The sequence below is a fragment of the Schistocerca gregaria genome, chromosome 4, assembly GCF_023897955.1.
Source record: "Schistocerca gregaria isolate iqSchGreg1 chromosome 4, iqSchGreg1.2, whole genome shotgun sequence".
NCBI classification, from domain to species: Eukaryota; Metazoa; Arthropoda; class Insecta; order Orthoptera; family Acrididae; genus Schistocerca; species Schistocerca gregaria.
The window spans coordinates 616,027,357-616,048,327 of record NC_064923.1 but is presented as its reverse complement, the minus strand read 5'-3'; the positions used below and the strand labels follow the sequence as shown (position 1 = coordinate 616,048,327).

The following is a 20,971-nucleotide window of genomic DNA, read 5'->3' as shown; positions in this document are numbered from 1 at the left end:
ACGACTCACGACCGGTACTCACAGCTATACTTCCGCCAGTATCCATCTCCTACCTTCCAAACTTTACAGAAGCTCTTCTGCGAAACATGCAGAACTAGCACTCCTGAAAGAAAGGATACTGTGGAGACATGGCTTAGCCACAGCCTGGGGGATGTTTCCAGAATGAGATTTTCACTCTCCAGCGGAGTGTGAGCTGATATGAAACTTCATGGCAGATTAAAACTTTGTGCCCGACCAAGACTCGAACTCGGGACCTTTGCCTTTCGCAGGCAAGTGCTCTACAAACTGAGCTACCGAAGCACGACTCACGACCGGTATTCACAGCTTTACTTCTGCCAGTATCCGACTCTTACTTTCTATGCTTTACAGAAGCTCTTCTGCGAAACATGCAGAACTAGCACTCCTGAAAGAAAGGACACTGTGGAGACATGGCTTAGCCACGGCCTGGGGGATATTTCCAGAATGAGATTTTCACTCTGCAGCGGAGTGTGTGCTGATATGAAACTTCCTGGCAGATTAAAACTGTGTGCCCGAACGAGACTCGAACTCGGGACCTTTGCCTTTCGAGGGCAAGTGCTCTAACAACTGAGCTACCGAAGCATGACTCACGACCGGTACACACAGCTTTACTTCTGCCAGTATGCGTCTCCTACCTTCCAAACTTTACAGTAGCTCTTCTGCGAAACATGCAGAACTAGCACTCCTGAAAGAAAGGATACTGTGGAGACATGGCTTAGCCACAGCCTGGGGGATGTTTCCAGAATGAGATTTTCACTCTGCAACGGAGTGTGCGCTGATATGAAACTTCCTGGCAGATTAATACTGTGTGCCCGAACGAGACTCGAACTCAGGACCTTTACCTTTCGAGGGCAAGTGCTCTACCAACTGAGATACTGAAGCACGACTCACGACCGGTACTCACAGCTTTACTTCTGCCAGTATCCATCTCCTACCTTCCAAACTTTACAGAAGCTCATCTGCGAAACATGCAGAACTAGCACTCCTGAAAGAAAGGATACTGTGGAGACATGGGTTAGCCACAGCATGGAGGATGTTTCCAGAATGAGATTTTCACTCTGCAGCGGAGTGTGCTCTGATATGAAACTTCATGGCAGATTAAAACTGTCTGCCCGACCAAGACTCGATTTCGGGACCTTAGCCTTTCGCGGGATAGTGCTCTACCAACTGAGCTACCAAAGCACGACTCACGACCGGTACTCACAGCTTTCCTTCTGCCAGTATCCGTCTCCTACATTCCAAACTTTACAGAAGTTCTTCTGCGAAACATGCTGAACTAGCACTCCTGAAAATAAAGATACTGTGAAGACATGGCTTAGCCACAGCCGGGGGGATGTTGCCAGAATAAGATTTTCACTCTGCGCTGATATGAAACTTAGTGGCAGATTAAAACTTTGTGCCAGACCAAGACTCGAACCCCGTACCTATGCCATTCGCGGGCAAGTGCTCTACCAACTGAGCTACCGAAGCACGACTCACGACCGGTACTCACAGCTTTACTTCTGCTAGTATCCATCTCCTACCTTCCAAACATTACAGAAGCTCTTCTGTGAAACATGCAGAACTAGCACTCCTGAAAGAAAGGTTACTGTGGAGCCATGGCTTAGCCACAGCCTGGGGGATGTTTCCAGAATGAGATTTTCACTCTCCAGCGGAGTGTGCGCTGATATCAAACTTCATGGCAGATTAAAACTGTGTGCCCGACCAAGACTGAAACTTGGGACCTTTGCATTTCGCGGGCAAGTGCTCTACCAACTGAGCTACCGAAGCACGACTCACAACCGGTACTCACAGCTTTACTTCTACCAGTATCCGTCTCCTACCTTCCAAACATTACAGAAGCTCTTCTGCGAAACATGCAGAACTAGCACTCCTGAAAGAAAGGATACTGTGAAGACATGGCTTAGCCACAGCCTGGGGGATGTTTCCAGAATGAGATTTTCACTCTGCAGCGGAGTGTGCGCTGATACGAAACTTCATGGCAGATTAAAACTGTGTGCCCGACTAAGACTCGAACTCAGGACCTTTGCCTTTCGCTGGCAAGTGCTCTACAAACTGAGCTACCGAAGCACGACTCACGACCGGTACTCACAGCTTTACTTCTGCCAGTATCCGTCTCCAACCTTCCAAACTTTACAGAAGCTCTTCTGCGAAAGATGCAGAACTAGCACTCCTGAAAGAAAAGATACTGTGAAGACATGGCTTAGCCACAGCCGGGGGGATGTTTCCAGAATGAGATTTTCACTCTGCGCTGATATGAAACTTCATGGCAGATTAAAACTTTGTGCCCGACAAAGACTCGAACCCGTACCTTTGCCTTTCGCGGGAAAGTGCTCTACCAACTGAGCTACCGAAGCACGACTCACGATCGGTACTCACAGGTTTACTTCCTCCAGTAACCGTCTCCTACCTTCCAAACTTTACAGAAGCTCTTCTGCAAAACATGCAGAACTAGCACTCCTGAAAGAAAGGGTACTGTGGAGACATGGCTTAGCCACAGCCTGGGGGATGTTTCCGGAGTGAGATTTTCACTCTGCAGCGGAGAGTGCGCTGATATGAAACTTCCTGGCAGACTAAAACTGTGTGCCCGACCGCGACTCGAACTCGGGACCTTTCCCTTTCGCGGGCAAGTGCTCTACAAACTGAGCTACCGAAGCACGACTCACGACCGGTACTCACAGCATTACTTCTGATAGTATCCGTCTTATGCCTTCCAAACTTTACAGAAGCTCTTCCGCAAAACATGCAGAAGTAGCACTCCTGAAAGAAAGGATACTGTGGAGATATGGCTTAGCCACAGCCTGGGGGATGTTTCCAGAAAGAGATTTTCACTCTGCAGCGGAGTGTGCGCTGATATCAAATTTCATGGCAGATTAAAACTGTGTGCCCGACCAAGACTCCAACTCGGGACCTTTGCATTTCGCGGGCAAGTGCTCTACCAACTGAGCTACCGAAGCACGTCTCACGACCGGTACTCACAGCATTACTTCTACCAGTATCCGTCTCCTACCTTCCAAACTTTACAGAAGCTCTTCTGCGAAACATGCAGAACTAGCACTCCTGAAAGAAAGGATACTGTGGAGACATGGCTTAGCCACAGCCTGAGGATGTTACCAGAATGAGATTTTCACTCTGCAGCGGAGAGTGCGCTGATATGAAACTTCATGGCAGATTAAAACTGTGTGCCCGACCGAGACTCGAACTCGGGACCTTTGCCTTTCGAGGGCAAGTGCTCTACCAACTGAGCTACCGAAGCACGACTCACGACCGGTACTCACAGCTTTACTTCTGCCAGTATCCGTCTCCTACCTTCCATGCTTTACAGAAGCTCTTCTGCGAAACATGCAGAACTAGCACTCCTGAAAGAAAGGATACTGTGGAGACATGGCTTAGCCACAGCCTGGGGGATGTTTCCAGAATGAGATTTTCACTCTGCAACGGAGTGTGCGCTGATATGAAACTTCCTGGCAGATTAATACTGTGTGCCCGAAAGAGACTCGAACTCAGGACCTTTGCCTTTCGAGGGCAAGTGCTCTACCAACTGAGATACTGAAGCACGACTCACGACCGGTACACACAGCTTTACTTCTGCCAGTATCCATCTCCTAAATACCAAACTTTACAGAAGCTCATCTGCGAAACATGTAGAACTAGCACTCCTGAAAGAAAGGATACTGAGGAGACATGGCTTAGCCACAGCATGGAGGATGTTTCCAGAATGAGATTTTCACTCTGCAGCGGAGTGTGCTCTGATATCAAACATCATGGCAGATTAAAACTGTCTGCCCGACCAATTCTCGATTTCGGGACCTTAGCCTTTCTCGGAATAGTGCTCTACCAACTGAGCTACCGAAGCACGACTCACGACCGGTACTCACAGCTTTACTTCTGCCAGTGTCCGTCTCCTACCTTCCAAACTTTACAGAAGCTCTTCTGCGAAAGATGCAGAACTAGCACTCCTGAAACAAAAGATACTGTGAAGACATGGCTTAGCCACAGCCGGGGGGATGTTTCCAGAACGAGATTTTCACTCTGCGCTGATATGAAACTTCATGGCAGATTTAAACTTTGTGCAAGACAAAGACTCGAACCCCGTACCTTTGCCTTTCGCGGGCAAGTGCCCTACCAACTGAGCTACCGAAGCACGACTCACGATCGGTACTCACAGGTTTACTTCTTCCAGTATCCGTCTCCTACCTTCCAAACTTTACAGAAGCTCTTCTGCGAAACATGCAGAACTAGCACTCCTGAAAGAAAGGGTACTGTGGAGACATGGCTTAAGCACAGCCTGGGGGATGTTTCCGGAGTGAGATTTTCACTCTGCAGCGGAGAGTGCGCTGATATGAAACTTCCTGGCAGACTAAAACTGTGTGCCCGACCGCGACTCGAACTCGGGACCTTTCCATTTCGCGGGCAAGTGCTCTACAAACTGAGCTACCGAAGCACGACTCACGACCGGTACTCACAGCATTACTTCTGATAGTATCCGTCTTATGCCTTCCAAACTTTTCAGAAGCTCTTCTGCGAAACATGCAGAACTAGCACTCCTGAAAGAAAGGATACTGTGGAGACATGGCTTAGCCACAGCCTGGGGGATGTTTCCTGAATGACATTTTCACTCTGCAGCGGAGTGTGCGCTGATATGAAACTTCATGGCAGATTAAAACTGTGTGCCCGACCAAGACTCGAACTCGGGACCTTTGACTTTTGCGGGCAAGTGCTCTACAAACTGAGCTACCGAAGCACGACTCACGACTGGTACTCACAGCTTTACTTCTGCCAATATCCGTCTCCTACCTTCCAAACTTTACAGAAGCTCTTCTGCGAAAGATGCAGAACTAGCACTCCTGAAAGAAAAAATACTGTGAAGACATGGCTTAGCCACAGCCGGGGGGATGTTTCCAGAATGAGATTTTCACTCTGCGCTGATATGAAACTTCATGGCAGATTAAAACTTTGTGCACGACAAAGACTCGAACCCCGTACCTTTGCCTTTCGCGAGCAAGTGCTCTACCAACTGAGCTACCGAAGCACGACTCACGATCGGTACTCACAGGTTTACTTCTTCCAGTAACCGTCTCCTACCTTCCAAACTTTACAGAAGCTCTTCTGCGAAACATGCAGAACTAGCACTCCTGAAAGAAAGGGTACTGTGGAGACATGGCTTAGCCACAGCCTGGGGGATGTTTCCGGAGTGAGATTTTCACTCTGCAGCGGAGAGTGCGCTGATATGAAACTTCCTGGCAGACTAAAACTGTGTGCCCGACCGCGACTCGAACTCGGGACCTTTCCCTTTCGCGGGCAAGTGCTCTACAAACTGAGCTACCGAAGCACGACTCACGACCGGTACTCACAGCATTACTTCTGATAGTATCCGTCTTATGCCTTCCAAACTTTTCAGAAGCTCTTCTGCGAAACATGCAGAACTAGCACTCCTGAAAGAAAGGATACTGTGGAGACATGGCTTAGCCACAGCCTGGGGGATGTTTCCAGAATGACATTTTCACTCTGCAGCGGAGTGTGCGCTGCTATCAAACTTCATGGCAGATTAAAACTGTGTGCCCGACCAAGACTCGAACTCGGGACCTTTGCCTTTTGCGGGCAAGGGCTCTACAAACTGAGCTACCGAAGCACGACTCACGACCGGTACTCACAGCTTTACTTCTGCCAGTACCCGTCTCCTACCTTCTATGCTTTACAGAAGCTCTTCTGCAAAACATGCAGAACTAGCACTCCTGAAAGAAAGGATACTGTGGAGACATGGCTTAGCCACAGCCTGGGGGATGTTTCCAGAAAGAGATTTTCACTCTGCAGCGGAGTGTGCGCTGATATCAAATTTCATGGCAGATTAAAACTGTGTGCCCGACCAAGACTCAAACTCGGGACCTTTGCATTTCGCGGGCAAGTGCTCTACCAACTGAGCTACCGAAGCACGACTCACGACCGGTACTCACAGCATTACTTCTACCAGTATCCGTCTCCTACCTTCCAAACTTTACAGAAGCTCTTCTGCGAAACATGCAGAACTAGCACTCCTGAAAGAAAGGATACTGTGGAGACATGGCTTAGCCACAGCCTGAGGATGTTACCAGAATGAGATTTTCACTCTGCAGCGGAGAGTGCGCTGATATGAAACTTCATGGCTGATTAAAACTGTGTGCCCGACCGAGACTCGAACTCGGGACCTTTGCCTTTCGAGGGCAAGTGCTCTACCAACTGAGCTACCGAAGCACGACTCACGACCGGTACTCACAGCTTTACTTCTGCCAGTATCCGTCTCCTACCTTCCATGCTTTACAGAAGCTCTTCTGCGAAACATGCAGAACTAGCACTCCTGAAAGAAAGGATACTGTGGAGACATGGCTTAGCCACAGCCTGGGGGATGTTTCCAGAATGAGATTTTCACTCTGCAGCAGAGAGTGCGCTGATATGAAACTTCCTGGCAGATTAATACTGTGTGCCCAAAAGAGACTCGAACTCAGGACCTTTGCCTTTCGAGGGCAAGTGCTCTACCAACTGAGATACTGAAGCACGACTCACGACCGGTACACACAGCTTTACTTCTGCCAGTATCCATCTCCTAAATTCCAAACTTTACAGAAGCTCATCTGCGAAACATGTAGAACTAGCACTCCTGAAAGAAAGGATACTGAGGAGACATGGCTTAGCCACAGCATGGAGGATGTTTCCAGAATGAGATTTTCACTCTGCAGCGGAGTGTGCTCTGATATCAAACATCATGGCAGATTAAAACTGTCTGCCCGACCAATTCTCGATTTCGGGACCTTAGCCTTTCTCGGAATAGTGCTCTACCAACTGAGCTACCGAAGCACGACTCACGACCGGTACTCACAGCTTTACTTCTGCCAGTGTCCGTCTCCTACCTTCCAAACTTTACAGAAGCTCTTCTGCGAAAGATGCAGAACTAGCACTCCTGAAACAAAAGATACTGTGAAGACATGGCTTAGCCACAGCCGGGGGGATGTTTCCAGAACGAGATTTTCACTCTGCGCTGATATGCAACTTCATGGCAGATTTAAACTTTGTGCAAGACAAAGACTCGAACCCCGTACCTTTGCCTTTCGCGGGCAAGTGCCATACCAACTGAGCTACCGAAGCACGACTCACGATCGGTACTCACAGGTTTACTTCTTCCAGTATCCGTCTCCTACCTTCCAAACTTTACAGAAGCTCTTCTGCGAAACATGCAGAACTAGCACTCCTGAAAGAAAGGGTACTGTGGAGACATGGCTTAAGCACAGCCTGGGGGATGTTTCCGGAGTGAGATTTTCACTCTGCAGCGGAGAGTGCGCTGATATGAAACTTCCTGGCAGACTAAAACTGTGTGCCCGACCGCGACTCGAACTCGGGACCTTTCCATTTCGCGGGCAAGTGCTCTACAAACTGAGCTACCGAAGCACGACTCACGACCGGTACTCACAGCATTACTTCTGATAGTATCCGTCTTATGCCTTCCAAACTTTTCAGAAGCTCTTCTGCGAAACATGCAGAACTAGCACTCCTGAAAGAAAGGATACTGTGGAGACATGGCTTAGCCACAGCCTGGGGGATGTTTCCTGAATGACATTTTCACTCTGCAGCGGAGTGTGCGCTGATATGAAACTTCATGGCAGATTAAAACTGTGAGCCCGACCAAGACTCGAACTCGGGACCTTTGACTTTTGCGGGCAAGTGCTCTACAAACTGAGCTACCGAAGCACGACTCACGACCGGTACTCACAGCTTTACTTCTGCCAGTATCCGTCTCCTACCTTCCAAACTTTACAGAAGCTCTTCTGCGAAAGATGCAGAACTAGCACTCCTGAAACAAAAGATACTGTGAAGACATGGCTTAGCCACAGCCGGGGGGATGTTTCCAGAACGAGATTTTCACTCTGCGCTGATATGAAACTTCATGGCAGATTAAAACTTTGTGCAAGACAAAGACTCGAACCCTGTACCTTTGCCTTTCGCGGGCAAGTGCCCTACCAACTGAGCTACCGAAGCACGACTCACGATCGGTACTCACAGGTTTACTTCTTCCAGTATCCGTCTCCTACCTTCCAAACTTTACAGAAGCTCTTCTGCGAAACATGCAGAACTAGCACTACTGAAAGAAAGGGTACTGTGGAGACATGGCTTAAGCACAGCCTGGGGGATGTTTCCAGAGTGAGATTTTCACTCTGCAGCGGAGAGTGCGCTGATATGAAACTTCCTGGCAGACTAAAACTGTGTGCCCGACCGCGACTCGAACTCGGGACCTTTCCATTTCGCGGGCAAGTGCTCTACAAACTGAGCTACCGAAGCACGACTCACGACCGGTACTCACAGCATTACTTCTGATAGTATCCGTCTTATGGCTTCCAAACTTTTCAGAAGCTCTTCTGCGAAACATGCAGAACTAGCACTCCTGAAAGAAAGGATACTGTGGAGACATGGCTTAGCCACAGCTTGGGGGATGTTTCCAGAATGACATTTTCACTCTGCAGCGGAGTGTGCGCTGCTATCAAACTTCATGGCAGGTTAAAACTGTGTGCCCGACCAAGACTCGAACTCGGGACCTTTGCCTTTTGCGGGCAATTGCTCTACAAACTGAGCTACCGAAGCACGACTCACGACCGGTACTCACAGCTTTACTTCTGCCAGTATCCGTCTCCTACCTTCCAAACTTTACAGAAGCTCTTCTGCAAAACATGCAGAACTAGCACTCCTGAAAGAAAGGATACTGTGGAGACATGGCTTAGCCACAGCCTGGGGGATGTTTCCAGAAAGAGATTTTCACTCTGCAGCGGAGTGTGCGCTGATATCAAATTTCATGGCAGATTAAAACTGTGTGCCCGACCAAGACTCAAACTCGGGACCTTAGCATTTCGCGGGCAAGTGCTCTACCAACTGAGCTACCGAAGCACGTCTCACGACCGGTACTCACAGCATTACTTCTACCAGTATCCGTCTCCTACCTTCCAAACTTTACAGAAGCTCTTCTGCGAAACATGCAGAACTAGCACTCCTGAAAGAAAGGATACTGTGGAGACATGGTTTAGCCACAGCCTGAGGATGTTACCAGAATGAGATTTTCACTCTGCAGCGGAGAGTGCGCTGATATGAAACTTCATGGCAGATTAAAACTGTGTGCCCGACCGAGACTCGAACTCGGGACCTTTGCCTTTCGAGGGCAAGTGCTCTACCAACTGAGCTACCGAAGCACGACTCACGACCGGTACTCACAGCTTTACTTCTGCCAGTATCCGTCTCCTACCTTCCATGCTTTACAGAAGCTCTTCTGCGAAACATGCAGAACTAGCACTCCTGAAAGAAAGGATACTGTGGAGACATGGCTTAGCCACAGCCTGGGGGATGTTTCCAGAATGAGATTTTCACTCTGCAGCGGAGTGTGCGCTGATATGAAACTTCCTGGCAGATTAATACTGTGTGCCCGAAAGAGACTCGAACTCAGGACCTTTGCCTTTCGAGGGCAAGTGCTCTACCAACTGAGATACTGAAGCACGACTCACGACCAGTACACACAGCTTTACTTCTGCCAGTATCCATCTCCTAAATTCCAAACTTTACAGAAGCTCATCTGCGAAACATGTAGAACTAGCACTCCTGAAAGAAAGGATACTGAGGAGACATGGCTTAGCCACAGCATGGAGGATGTTTCCAGAATGAGATTTTCACTCTGCAGCGGAGTGTGCTCTGATATCAAACATCATGGCAGATTAAAACTGTCTGCCCGACCAATTCTCGATTTCGGGACCTTAGCCTTTCTCGGAATAGTGCTCTACCAACTGAGCTACCGAAGCACGACTCACGACCGGTACTCACAGCTTTACTTCTGCCAGTGTCCGTCTCCTACCTTCCAAACTTTACAGAAGCTTTTCTGCGAAAGATGCAGAACTAGCACTCGTGAAACAAAAGGTACTGTGAAGACATGGCTTAGCCACAGCCGGGGGGATGTTTCCAGAACGAGATTTTCACTCTGCGCTGATATGCAACTTCATGGCAGATTTAAACTTTGTGCAAGACAAAGACTCGAACCCCGTACCTTTGCCTTTCGCGGGCAAGTGCCCTACCAACTGAGCTACCGAAGCACGACTCACGATCGGTACTCACAGGTTTACTTCTTCCAGTATCCGTCTCCTACCTTCCAAACTTTACAGAAGCTCTTCTGCGAAACATGCAGAACTAGCACTCCTGAAAGAAAGGGTACTGTGGAGACATGGCTTAAGCACAGCCTGGGGGATGTTTCCGGAGTGAGATTTTCACTCTGCAGCGGAGAGTGCGCTGATATGAAACTTCCTGGCAGACTAAAACTGTGTGCCCGACCGCGACTCGAACTCGGGACCTTTCCATTTCGCGGGCAAGTGCTCTACAAACTGAGCTACCGAAGCACGACTCACGACCGGTACTCACAGCATTACTTCTGATAGTATCCGTCTTATGGCTTCCAAACTTTTCAGAAGCTCTTCTGCGAAACATGCAGAACTAGCACTCCTGAAAGAAAGGATACTGTGGAGACATGGCTTAGCCACAGCTTGGGGGATGTTTCCAGAATGACATTTTCACTCTGCAGCGGAGTGTGCGCTGCTATCAAACTTCATGGCAGGTTAAAACTGTGTGCCCGACCAAGACTCGAACTCGGGACCTTTGCCTTTTGCGGGCAATTGCTCTACAAACTGAGCTACCGAAGCACGACTCACGACCGGTACTCACAGCTTTACTTCTGCCAGTATCCGTCTCCTACCTTCCAAACTTTACAGAAGCTCTTCTGCAAAACATGCAGAACTAGCACTCCTGAAAGAAAGGATACTGTGGAGACATGGCTTAGCCACAGCCTGGGGGATGTTTCCAGAAAGAGATTTTCACTCTGCAGCGGAGTGTGCGCTGATATCAAATTTCATGGCAGATTAAAACTGTGTGCCCGACCAAGACTCAAACTCGGGACCTTAGCATTTCGCGGGCAAGTGCTCTACCAACTGAGCTACCGAAGCACGTCTCACGACCGGTACTCACAGCATTACTTCTACCAGTATCCGTCTCCTACCTTCCAAACTTTACAGAAGCTCTTCTGCGAAACATGCAGAACTAGCACTCCTGAAAGAAAGGATACTGTGGAGACATGGTTTAGCCACAGCCTGAGGATGTTACCAGAATGAGATTTTCACTCTGCAGCGGAGAGTGCGCTGATATGAAACTTCATGGCAGATTAAAACTGTGTGCCCGACCGAGACTCGAACTCGGGACCTTTGCCTTTCGAGGGCAAGTGCTCTACCAACTGAGCTACCGAAGCACGACTCACGACCGGTACTCACAGCTTTACTTCTGCCAGTATCCGTCTCCTACCTTCCATGCTTTACAGAAGCTCTTCTGCGAAACATGCAGAACTAGCACTCCTGAAAGAAAGGATACTGTGGAGACATGGCTTAGCCACAGCCTGGGGGATGTTTCCAGAATGAGATTTTCACTCTGCAGCGGAGTGTGCGCTGATATGAAACTTCCTGGCAGATTAATACTGTGTGCCCGAAAGAGACTCGAACTCAGGACCTTTGCCTTTCGAGGGCAAGTGCTCTACCAACTGAGATACTGAAGCACGACTCACGACCGGTACACACAGCTTTACTTCTGCCAGTATCCATCTCCTAAATTCCAAACTTTACAGAAGCTCATCTGCGAAACATGTAGAACTAGCACTCCTGAAAGAAAGGATACTGAGGAGACATGGCTTAGCCACAGCATGGAGGATGTTTCCAGAATGAGATTTTCACTCTGCAGCGGAGTGTGCTCTGATATCAAACATCATGGCAGATTAAAACTGTCTGCCCGACCAATTCTCGATTTCGGGACCTTAGCCTTTCTCGGAATAGTGCTCTACCAACTGAGCTACCGAAGCACGACTCACGACCGGTACTCACAGCTTTACTTCTGCCAGTGTCCGTCTCCTACCTTCCAAACTTTACAGAAGCTTTTCTGCGAAAGATGCAGAACTAGCACTCGTGAAACAAAAGGTACTGTGAAGACATGGCTTAGCCACAGCCGGGGGGATGTTTCCAGAACGAGATTTTCACTCTGCGCTGATATGCAACTTCATGGCAGATTTAAACTTTGTGCAAGACAAAGACTCGAACCCCGTACCTTTGCCTTTCGCGGGCAAGTGCCCTACCAACTGAGCTACCGAAGCACGACTCACGATCGGTACTCACAGGTTTACTTCTTCCAGTATCCGTCTCCTACCTTCCAAACTTTACAGAAGCTCTTCTGCGAAACATGCAGAACTAGCACTCCTGAAAGAAAGGGTACTGTGGAGACATGGCTTAAGCACAGCCTGGGGGATGTTTCCGGAGTGAGATTTTCACTCTGCAGCGGAGAGTGCGCTGATATGAAACTTCCTGGCAGACTAAAACTGTGTGCCCGACCGCGACTCGAACTCGGGACCTTTCCATTTCGCGGGCAAGTGCTCTACAAACTGAGCTACCGAAGCACGACTCACGACCGGTACTCACAGCATTACTTCTGATAGTATCCGTCTTATGCCTTCCAAACTTTTCAGAAGCTCTTCTGCGAAACATGCAGAACTAGCACTCCTGAAAGAAAGGATACTGTGGAGACATGGCTTAGCCACAGCCTGGGGGATGTTTCCAGAATGACATTTTCACTCTGCAGCGGAGTGTGCGCTGATATGAAACTTCATGGCAGATTAAAACTGTGTGCCCGACCAAGACTCGAACTCGGGACCTTTGACTTTTGCGGGCAAGTGCTCTACAAACTGAGCTACCGAAGCACGACTCACGACCGGTACTCACAGCTTTACTTCTGCCAGTATCCGTCTCCTACCTTCCAAACTTTACAGAAGCTCTTCTGCGAAAGATGCAGAACTAGCACTCCTGAAAGAAAAGATACTGTGAAGACATGGCTTAGCCACAGCCGGGGGGATGTTTCCAGAATGAGATTTTCACTCTGCGCTGATATGAAACTTCATGGCAGATTAAAACTTTGTGCACGACAAAGACTCGAACCCCGTACCTTTGCCTTTCGCGGGCAAGTGCCCTACCAACTGAGCTACCGAAGCACGACTCACGATCGGTACTCACAGGTTTACTTCTTCCAGTAACCGTCTCCTACCTTCCAAACTTTACAGAAACTCTTCTGCGAAACATGCAGAACTAGCACTCCTGAAAGAAAGGGTACTGTGGAGACATGGCTTAGCCACAGCCTGGGGGATGTTTCCGGAGTGAGATTTTCACTCTGCAGCGGAGAGTGCGCTGATATGAAACTTCCTGGCAGACTAAAACTGTGTGCCCGACCACGACTCGAACTCGGGACCTTTCCCTTTCGCGGGCAAGTGCTCTACAAACTGAGCTACCGAAGCACGACTCACGACCGGTACTCACAGCATTACTTCTGATAGTATCCGTCTTATGCCTTCCAAACTCTTCAGAAGCTCTTCAGCGAAACATGCAGAACTAGCACTCCTGAAAGAAAGGATACTGTGGAGACATGGCTTAGCCACAGCCTGGGGGATGTTTCCAGAATGACATTTTCACTCTGCAGCGGAGTGTGCGCTGCTATCAAACTTCATGGCAGATTAAAACTGTGTGCCCGACCAAGACTCGAACTCGGGACCTTTGCCTTTTGCGGGCAAGTGCTCTACAAACTGAGCTACCGAAGCACGACTCACGACCGGTACTCACAGCTTTACTTCTGCCAGTATCCGTCTCCTACCTTCTATGCTTTACAGAAGCTCTTCTGCAAAACATGCAGAACTAGCACTCCTGAAAGAAAGGATACTGTGGAGACATGGCTTAGCCACAGCCTGGGGGATGTTTCCAGAAAGAGATTTTCACTCTGCAGCGGAGTGTGCGCTGATATCAAATTTCATGGCAGATTAAAACTGTGTGCCCGACCAAGACTCGAACTCGGGATCTTTGCATTTCGCGGGCAAGTGCTCTACCAACTGAGCTACCGAAGCACGACTCACGACCGGTACTCACAGCTTTACTTCTACCAGTACCCGTCTCCTACCTTCCAAACTTTACAGAAGCTCTTCTGCGAAACATGCAGAACTAGCACTCCTGAAAGAAAGGATACTGTGGAGACATGGCTTAGCCACAGCCTGAGGATGTTTCCAGAATGAGATTTTCACTCTGCAGCGGAGAGTGCGCTGATATGAAACTTCATGGCAGATTAAAACTGTGTGCCCGACCGAGACTCGAACTCGGGACCTTTGCCTTTCGAGGGCAAGTGCTCTACCAACTGAGCTACCGAAGCACGACTCACGACCGGTACTCACAGCTTTACTTCTGCCAGTATCCGTCTCCTACCTTCCATGCTTTACAGAAGCTCTTCTGCGAAACATGCAGAACTAGCACTCCTGAAAGAAAGGATACTGTGGAGACATGGCTTAGCCACAGCCTGGGGGATGTTTCCAGAATGAGATTTTCACTCTGCAGCGGAGTGTGCGCTGATATGAAACTTCCTGGCAGATTAATACTGTGTGCCCGAAAGAGACTCGAACTCAGGACCTTTGCCTTTCGAGGGCAAGTGCTCTACCAACTGAGATACTGAAGCACGACTCACGACCGGTACACACAGCTTTACTTCTGCCAGTATCCATCTCCTAAATTCCAAACTTTACAGAAGCTCATCTGCGAAACATGTAGAACTAGCACTCCTGAAAGAAAGGATACTGAGGAGACATGGCTTAGCCACAGCATGGAGGATGTTTCCAGAATGAGATTTTCACTCTGCAGCGGAGTGTGCTCTGATATCAAACATCATGGCAGATTAAAACTGTCTGCCCGACCAATTCTCGATTTCGGGACCTTAGCCTTTCTCGGAATAGTGCTCTACCAACTGAGCTACCGAAGCACGACTCACGACCGGTACTCACAGCTTTACTTCTGCCAGTGTCCGTCTCCTACCTTCCAAACTTTACAGAAGCTCTTCTGCGAAAGATGCAGAACTAGCACTCCTGAAACAAAAGATACTGTGAAGACATGGCTTAGCCACAGCCGGGGGGATGTTTCCAGAACGAGATTTTCACTCTGCGCTGATATGCAACTTCATGGCAGATTTAAACTTTGTGCAAGACAAAGACTCGAACCCCGTACCTTTGCCTTTCGCGGGCAAGTGCCCTACCAACTGAGCTACCGAAGCACGACTCACGATCGGTACTCACAGGTTTACTTCTTCCAGTATCCGTCTCCTACCTTCCAAACTTTACAGAAGCTCTTCTGCGAAACATGCAGAACTAGCACTCCTGAAAGAAAGGGTACTGTGGAGACATGGCTTAAGCACAGCCTGGGGGATGTTTCCGGAGTGAGATTTTCACTCTGCAGCGGAGAGTGCGCTGATATGAAACTTCCTGGCAGACTAAAACTGTGTGCCCGACCGCGACTCGAACTCGGGACCTTTCCATTTCGCGGGCAAGTGCTCTACAAACTGAGCTACCGAAGCACGACTCACGACCGGTACTCACAGCATTACTTCTGATAGTATCCGTCTTATGCCTTCCAAACTTTTCAGAAGCTCTTCTGCGAAACATGCAGAACTAGCACTCCTGAAAGAAAGGATACTGTGGAGACATGGCTTAGCCACAGCCTGGGGGATGTTTCCTGAATGACATTTTCACTCTGCAGCGGAGTGTGCGCTGATATGAAACTTCATGGCAGATTAAAACTGTGTGCCCGACCAAGACTCGAACTCGGGACCTTTGACTTTTGCGGGCAAGTGCTCTACAAACTGAGCTACCGAAGCACGACTCACGACCGGTACTCACAGCTTTACTTCTGCCAGTATCCGTCTCCTACCTTCCAAACTTTACAGAAGCTCTTCTGCGAAAGATGCAGAACTAGCACTCCTGAAAGAAAAGATACTGTGAAGACATGGCTTAGCCACAGCCGGGGGGATGTTTCCAGAATGAGATTTTCACTCTGCGCTGATATGAAACTTCATGGCAGATTAAAACTTTGTGCAAGACAAAGACTCGAACCCCGTACCTTTGCCTTTCGCGGGCAAGTGCCCTACCAACTGAGCTACCGAAGCACGACTCACGATCGGTACTCACAGGTTTACTTCTTCCAGTAACCGTCTCCTACCTTCCAAACTTTACAGAAGCTCTTCTGCAAAACATGCAGAACTAGCACTCCTGAAAGAAAGGGTACTGTGGAGACATGGCTTAGCCACAGCCTGGGGGATGTTTCCGGAGTGAGATTTTCACTCTGCAGCGGAGAGTGCGCTGATATGAAACTTCCTGGCAGACTAAAACTGTGTGCCCGACCGCGACTCGAACTCGGGACCTTTCCCTTTCGCGGGCAAGTGCTCTACAAACTGAGCTACCGAAGCACGACTCACGACCGGTACTCACAGCATTACTTCTGATAGTATCCGTCTTATGCCTTCCAAACTTTTCAGAAGCTCTTCTGCGAAACATGCAGAACTAGCACTCCTGAAAGAAAGGATACTGTGGAGACATGGCTTAGCCACAGCCTGGGGGATGTTTCCAGAATGACATTTTCACTCTGCAGCGGAGTGTGCGCTGCTATCAAACTTCATGGCAGATTAAAACTGTGTGCCCGACCAAGACTCGAACTCGGGACCTTTGCCTTTTGCGGGCAAGTGCTCTACAAACTGAGCTACCGAAGCACGACTCACGACCGGTACTCACAGCTTTACTTCTGCCAGTATCCGTCTCCTACCTTCTATGCTTTACAGAAGCTCTTCTGCAAAACATGCAGAACTAGCACTCCTGAAAGAAAGGATACTGTGGAGACATGGCTTAGCCACAGCCTGGGGGATGTTTCCAGAAAGAGATTTTCACTCTGCAGCGGAGTGTGCGCTGATATCAAATTTCATGGCAGATTAAAACTGTGTGCCCGACCAAGACTCAAACTCGGGATCTTTGCATTTCGCGGGCAAGTGCTCTACCAACTGAGCTACCGAAGCACGACTCACGACCGGTACTCACAGCTTTACTTCTACCAGTACCCGTCTCCTACCTTCCAAACTTTACAGAAGCTCTTCTGCGAAACATGCAGAACTAGCACTCCTGAAAGAAAGGATACTGTGGAGACATGGCTTAGCCACAGCCTGAGGATGTTTCCAGAATGAGATTTTCACTCTGCAGCGGAGAGTGCGCTGATATGAAACTTCATGGCAGATTAAAACTGTGTGCCCGACCGAGACTCGAACTCGGGACCTTTGCCTTTCGAGGGCAAGTGCTCTACCAACTGAGCTACCGAAGCACGACTCACGACCGGTACTCACAGCTTTACTTCTGCCAGTATCCGTCTCCTACCTTCCATGCTTTACAGAAGCTCTTCTGCGAAACATGCAGAACTAGCACTCCTGAAAGAAAGGATACTGTGGAGACATGGCTTAGCCACAGCCTGGGGGATGTTTCCAGAATGAGATTTTCACTCTGCAGCGGAGTGTGCGCTGATATGAAACTTCCTGGCAGATTAATACTGTGTGCCCGAAAGAGACTCGAACTCAGGACCTTTGCCTTTCGAGGGCAAGTGCTCTACCAACTGAGATACTGAAGCACGACTCACGACCGGTACTCACAGCTTTACTTCTGCCAGTATCCATCTCCTAAATTCCAAACTTTACAGAAGCTCTTCTGCGAAAGATGCAGAACTAGCACTCCTGAAACAAAAGATACTGTGAAGACATGGCTTAGCCACAGCCGGGGGGATGTTTCCAGAACGAGATTTTCACTCTGCGCTGATATGAAACTTCATGGCAGATTAAAACTTTGTGCAAGACAAAGACTCGAACCCTGTACCTTTGCCTTTCGCGGGCAAGTGCCCTACCAACTGAGCTACCGAAGCACGACTCACGATCGGTACTCACAGGTTTACTTCTTCCAGTATCCGTCTCCTACCTTCCAAACTTTACAGAAGCTCTTCTGCGAAACATGCAGAACTAGCACTACTGAAAGAAAGGGTACTGTGGAGACATGGCTTAAGCACAGCCTGGGGGATGTTTCCAGAGTGAGATTTTCACTCTGCAGCGGAGAGTGCGCTGATATGAAACTTCCTGGCAGACTAAAACTGTGTGCCCGACCGCGACTCGAACTCGGGACCTTTCCATTTCGCGGGCAAGTGCTCTACAAACTGAGCTACCGAAGCACGACTCACGACCGGTACTCACAGCATTACTTCTGATAGTATCCGTCTTATGGCTTCCAAACTTTTCAGAAGCTCTTCTGCGAAACATGCAGAACTAGCACTCCTGAAAGAAAGGATACTGTGGAGACATGGCTTAGCCACAGCCTGGGGGATGTTTCCAGAAAGAGATTTTCACTCTGCAGCGGAGTGTGCGCTGATATCAAATTTCATGGCAGATTAAAACTGTGTGCCCGACCAAGACTCAAACTCGGGACCTTTGCATTTCGCGGGCAAGTGCTCTACAAACTGAGCTACCGAAGCACGACTCACGACCGGTACTCACAGCATTACTTCTACCAGTATCCGTCTCCTACCTTCCAAACTTTACAGAAGCTCTTCTGCGAAACATGCAGAACTAGCACTCCTGAAAGAAAGGATACTGTGGAGACATGGCTTAGCCACAGCCTGAGGATGTTACCAGAATGAGATTTTCACTCTGCAGCGGAGAGTGCGCTGATATGAAACTTCATGGCTGATTAAAACTGTGTGCCCGACCGAGACTCGAACTCGGGACCTTTGCCTTTCGAGGGCAAGTGCTCTACCAACTGAGCTACCGAAGCACGACTCACGACCGGTACTCACAGCTTTACTTCTGCCAGTATCCGTCTCCTACCTTCCATGCTTTACAGAAGCTCTTCTGCGAAACATGCAGAACTAGCACTCCTGAAAGAAAGGATACTGTGGAGACATGGCTTAGCCACAGCCTGGGGGATGTTTCCAGAATGAGATTTTCACTCTGCAGCGGAGTGTGCGCTGATATGAAACTTCCTGGCAGATTAATACTGTGTGCCCAAAAGAGACTCGAACTCAGGACCTTTGCCTTTCGAGGGCAAGTGCTCTACCAACTGAGATACTGAAGCACGACTCACGACCGGTACACACAGCTTTACTTCTGCCAGTATCCATCTCCTAAATTCCAAACTTTACAGAAGCTCATCTGCGAAACATGTAGAACTAGCACTCCTGAAAGAAAGGATACTGAGGAGACATGGCTTAGCCACAGCATGGAGGATGTTTCCAGAATGAGATTTTCACTCTGCAGCGGAGTGTGCTCTGATATCAAACATCATGGCAGATTAAAACTGTCTGCCCGACCAATTCTCGATTTCGGGACCTTAGCCTTTCTCGGAATAGTGCTCTACCAACTGAGCTACCGAAGCACGACTCACGACCGGTACTCACAGCTTTACTTCTGCCAGTATCCGTCTCCTACCTTCCAAACTTTACAGAAGCTCTTCTGCGAAAGATGCAGAACTAGCACTCCTGAAACAAAAGATACTGTGAAGACATGGCTTAGCCACAGCCGGGGGGATGTTTCCAGAACGAGATTTTCACTCTGCGCTGATATGAAACTTCATGGCAGATTAAAACTTTGTGCAAGACAAAGACTCGAACCCTGTACCTTTGCCTTTCGCGGGCAAGTGCCCTACCAACTGAGCTACCGAAGCACGACTCACGATCGGTACTCACAGGTTTACTTCTTCCAGTATCCGTCTCCTACCTTCCAAACTTTACAGAAGCTCTTCTGCGAAACATGCAGAACTAGCACTACTGAAAGAAAGGGTACTGTGGAGACATGGCTTAAGCACAGCCTGGGGGATGTTTCCAGAGTGAGATTTTCACTCTGCAGCGGAGAGTGCGCTGATATGAAACTTCCTGGCAGACTAAAACTGTGTGCCCGACCGCGACTCGAACTCGGGACCTTTCCATTTCGCGGGCAAGTGCTCTACAAACTGAGCTACCGAAGCACGACTCACGACCGGTACTCACAGCATTACTTCTGATAGTATCCGTCTTATGGCTTCCAAACTTTTCAGAAGCTCTTCTGCGAAACATGCAGAACTAGCACTCCTGAAAGAAAGGATACTGTGGAGACATGGCTTAGCCACAGCTTGGGGGATGTTTCCAGAATGACATTTTCACTCTGCAGCGGAGTGTGCGCTGCTATCAAACTTCATGGCAGGTTAAAACTGTGTGCCCGACCAAGACTCGAACTCGGGACCTTTGCCTTTTGCGGGCAATTGCTCTACAAACTGAGCTACCGAAGCACGACTCACGACCGGTACTCACAGCTTTACTTCTGCCAGTATCCGTCTCCTACCTTCCAAACTTTACAGAAGCTCTTCTGCAAAACATGCAGAACTAGCACTCCTGAAAGAAAGGATACTGTGGAGACATGGCTTAGCCACAGCCTGGGGGATGTTTCCAGAAAGAGATTTTCACTCTGCAGCGGAGTGTGCGCTGATATCAAATTTCATGGCAGATTAAAACTGTGTGCCCGACCAAGACTCAAACTCGGGACCTTAGCATTTCGCGGGCAAGTGCTCTACCAACTGAGCTACCGAAGCACGTCTCACGACCGGTACTCACAGCATTACTTCTACCAGTATCCGTCTCCTACCTTCCAAACTTTACAGAAGCTCTTCTGCGAAACATGCAGAACTAGCACTCCTGAAAGAAAGGATACTGTGGAGACATGGTTTAGCCACAGCCTGAGGATGTTACCAGAATGAGATTTTCACTCTGCAGCGGAGAGTGCGCTGATATGAAACTTCATGGCAGATTAAAACTGTGTGCCCGACCGAGACTCGAACTCGGGACCTTTGCCTTTCGAGGGCAAGTGCTCTACCAACTGAGCTACCGAAGCACGACTCACGACCGGTACTCACAGCTTTACTTCTGCCAGTATCCGTCTCCTACCTTCCATGCTTTACAGAAGCTCTTCTGCGAAACATGCAGAACTAGCACTCCTGAAAGAAAGGATACTGTGGAGACATGGCTTA

General features: G+C 49.0%; 8 non-coding genes across 8 annotated transcripts; all 8 read right to left on the bottom strand.

Moving 5' to 3' along the window:
* Nucleotides 1-3,200: 3,200 nt before the first annotated feature.
* On the bottom strand, nucleotides 3,201-3,275 carry Trnas-cga (transfer RNA serine (anticodon CGA)). The gene has a single exon. It is a non-coding gene; the product is annotated as a tRNA-Ser (tRNA).
* A 2,900-nt stretch (nucleotides 3,276-6,175) lies between these two features.
* Trnas-cga (transfer RNA serine (anticodon CGA)) lies at nucleotides 6,176-6,250 on the bottom strand. The gene has a single exon. It is a non-coding gene; the product is annotated as a tRNA-Ser (tRNA).
* Nucleotides 6,251-9,150: 2,900 nt separating this feature from the next.
* On the bottom strand, nucleotides 9,151-9,225 carry Trnas-cga (transfer RNA serine (anticodon CGA)). Its single transcript has one exon. It is a non-coding gene; the product is annotated as a tRNA-Ser (tRNA).
* A 2,012-nt stretch (nucleotides 9,226-11,237) lies between these two features.
* Trnas-cga (transfer RNA serine (anticodon CGA)) lies at nucleotides 11,238-11,312 on the bottom strand. The gene has a single exon. It is a non-coding gene; the product is annotated as a tRNA-Ser (tRNA).
* Nucleotides 11,313-14,212: 2,900 nt separating this feature from the next.
* Nucleotides 14,213-14,287, bottom strand: Trnas-cga (transfer RNA serine (anticodon CGA)). Its single transcript has one exon. It is a non-coding gene; the product is annotated as a tRNA-Ser (tRNA).
* Nucleotides 14,288-17,187: 2,900 nt separating this feature from the next.
* Nucleotides 17,188-17,262, bottom strand: Trnas-cga (transfer RNA serine (anticodon CGA)). The gene has a single exon. It is a non-coding gene; the product is annotated as a tRNA-Ser (tRNA).
* Nucleotides 17,263-18,674: 1,412 nt separating this feature from the next.
* Trnas-cga (transfer RNA serine (anticodon CGA)) lies at nucleotides 18,675-18,749 on the bottom strand. Its single transcript has one exon. It is a non-coding gene; the product is annotated as a tRNA-Ser (tRNA).
* A 2,012-nt stretch (nucleotides 18,750-20,761) lies between these two features.
* On the bottom strand, nucleotides 20,762-20,836 carry Trnas-cga (transfer RNA serine (anticodon CGA)). The gene has a single exon. It is a non-coding gene; the product is annotated as a tRNA-Ser (tRNA).
* Between the last annotated feature and the right edge of the window lie 135 nt (nucleotides 20,837-20,971).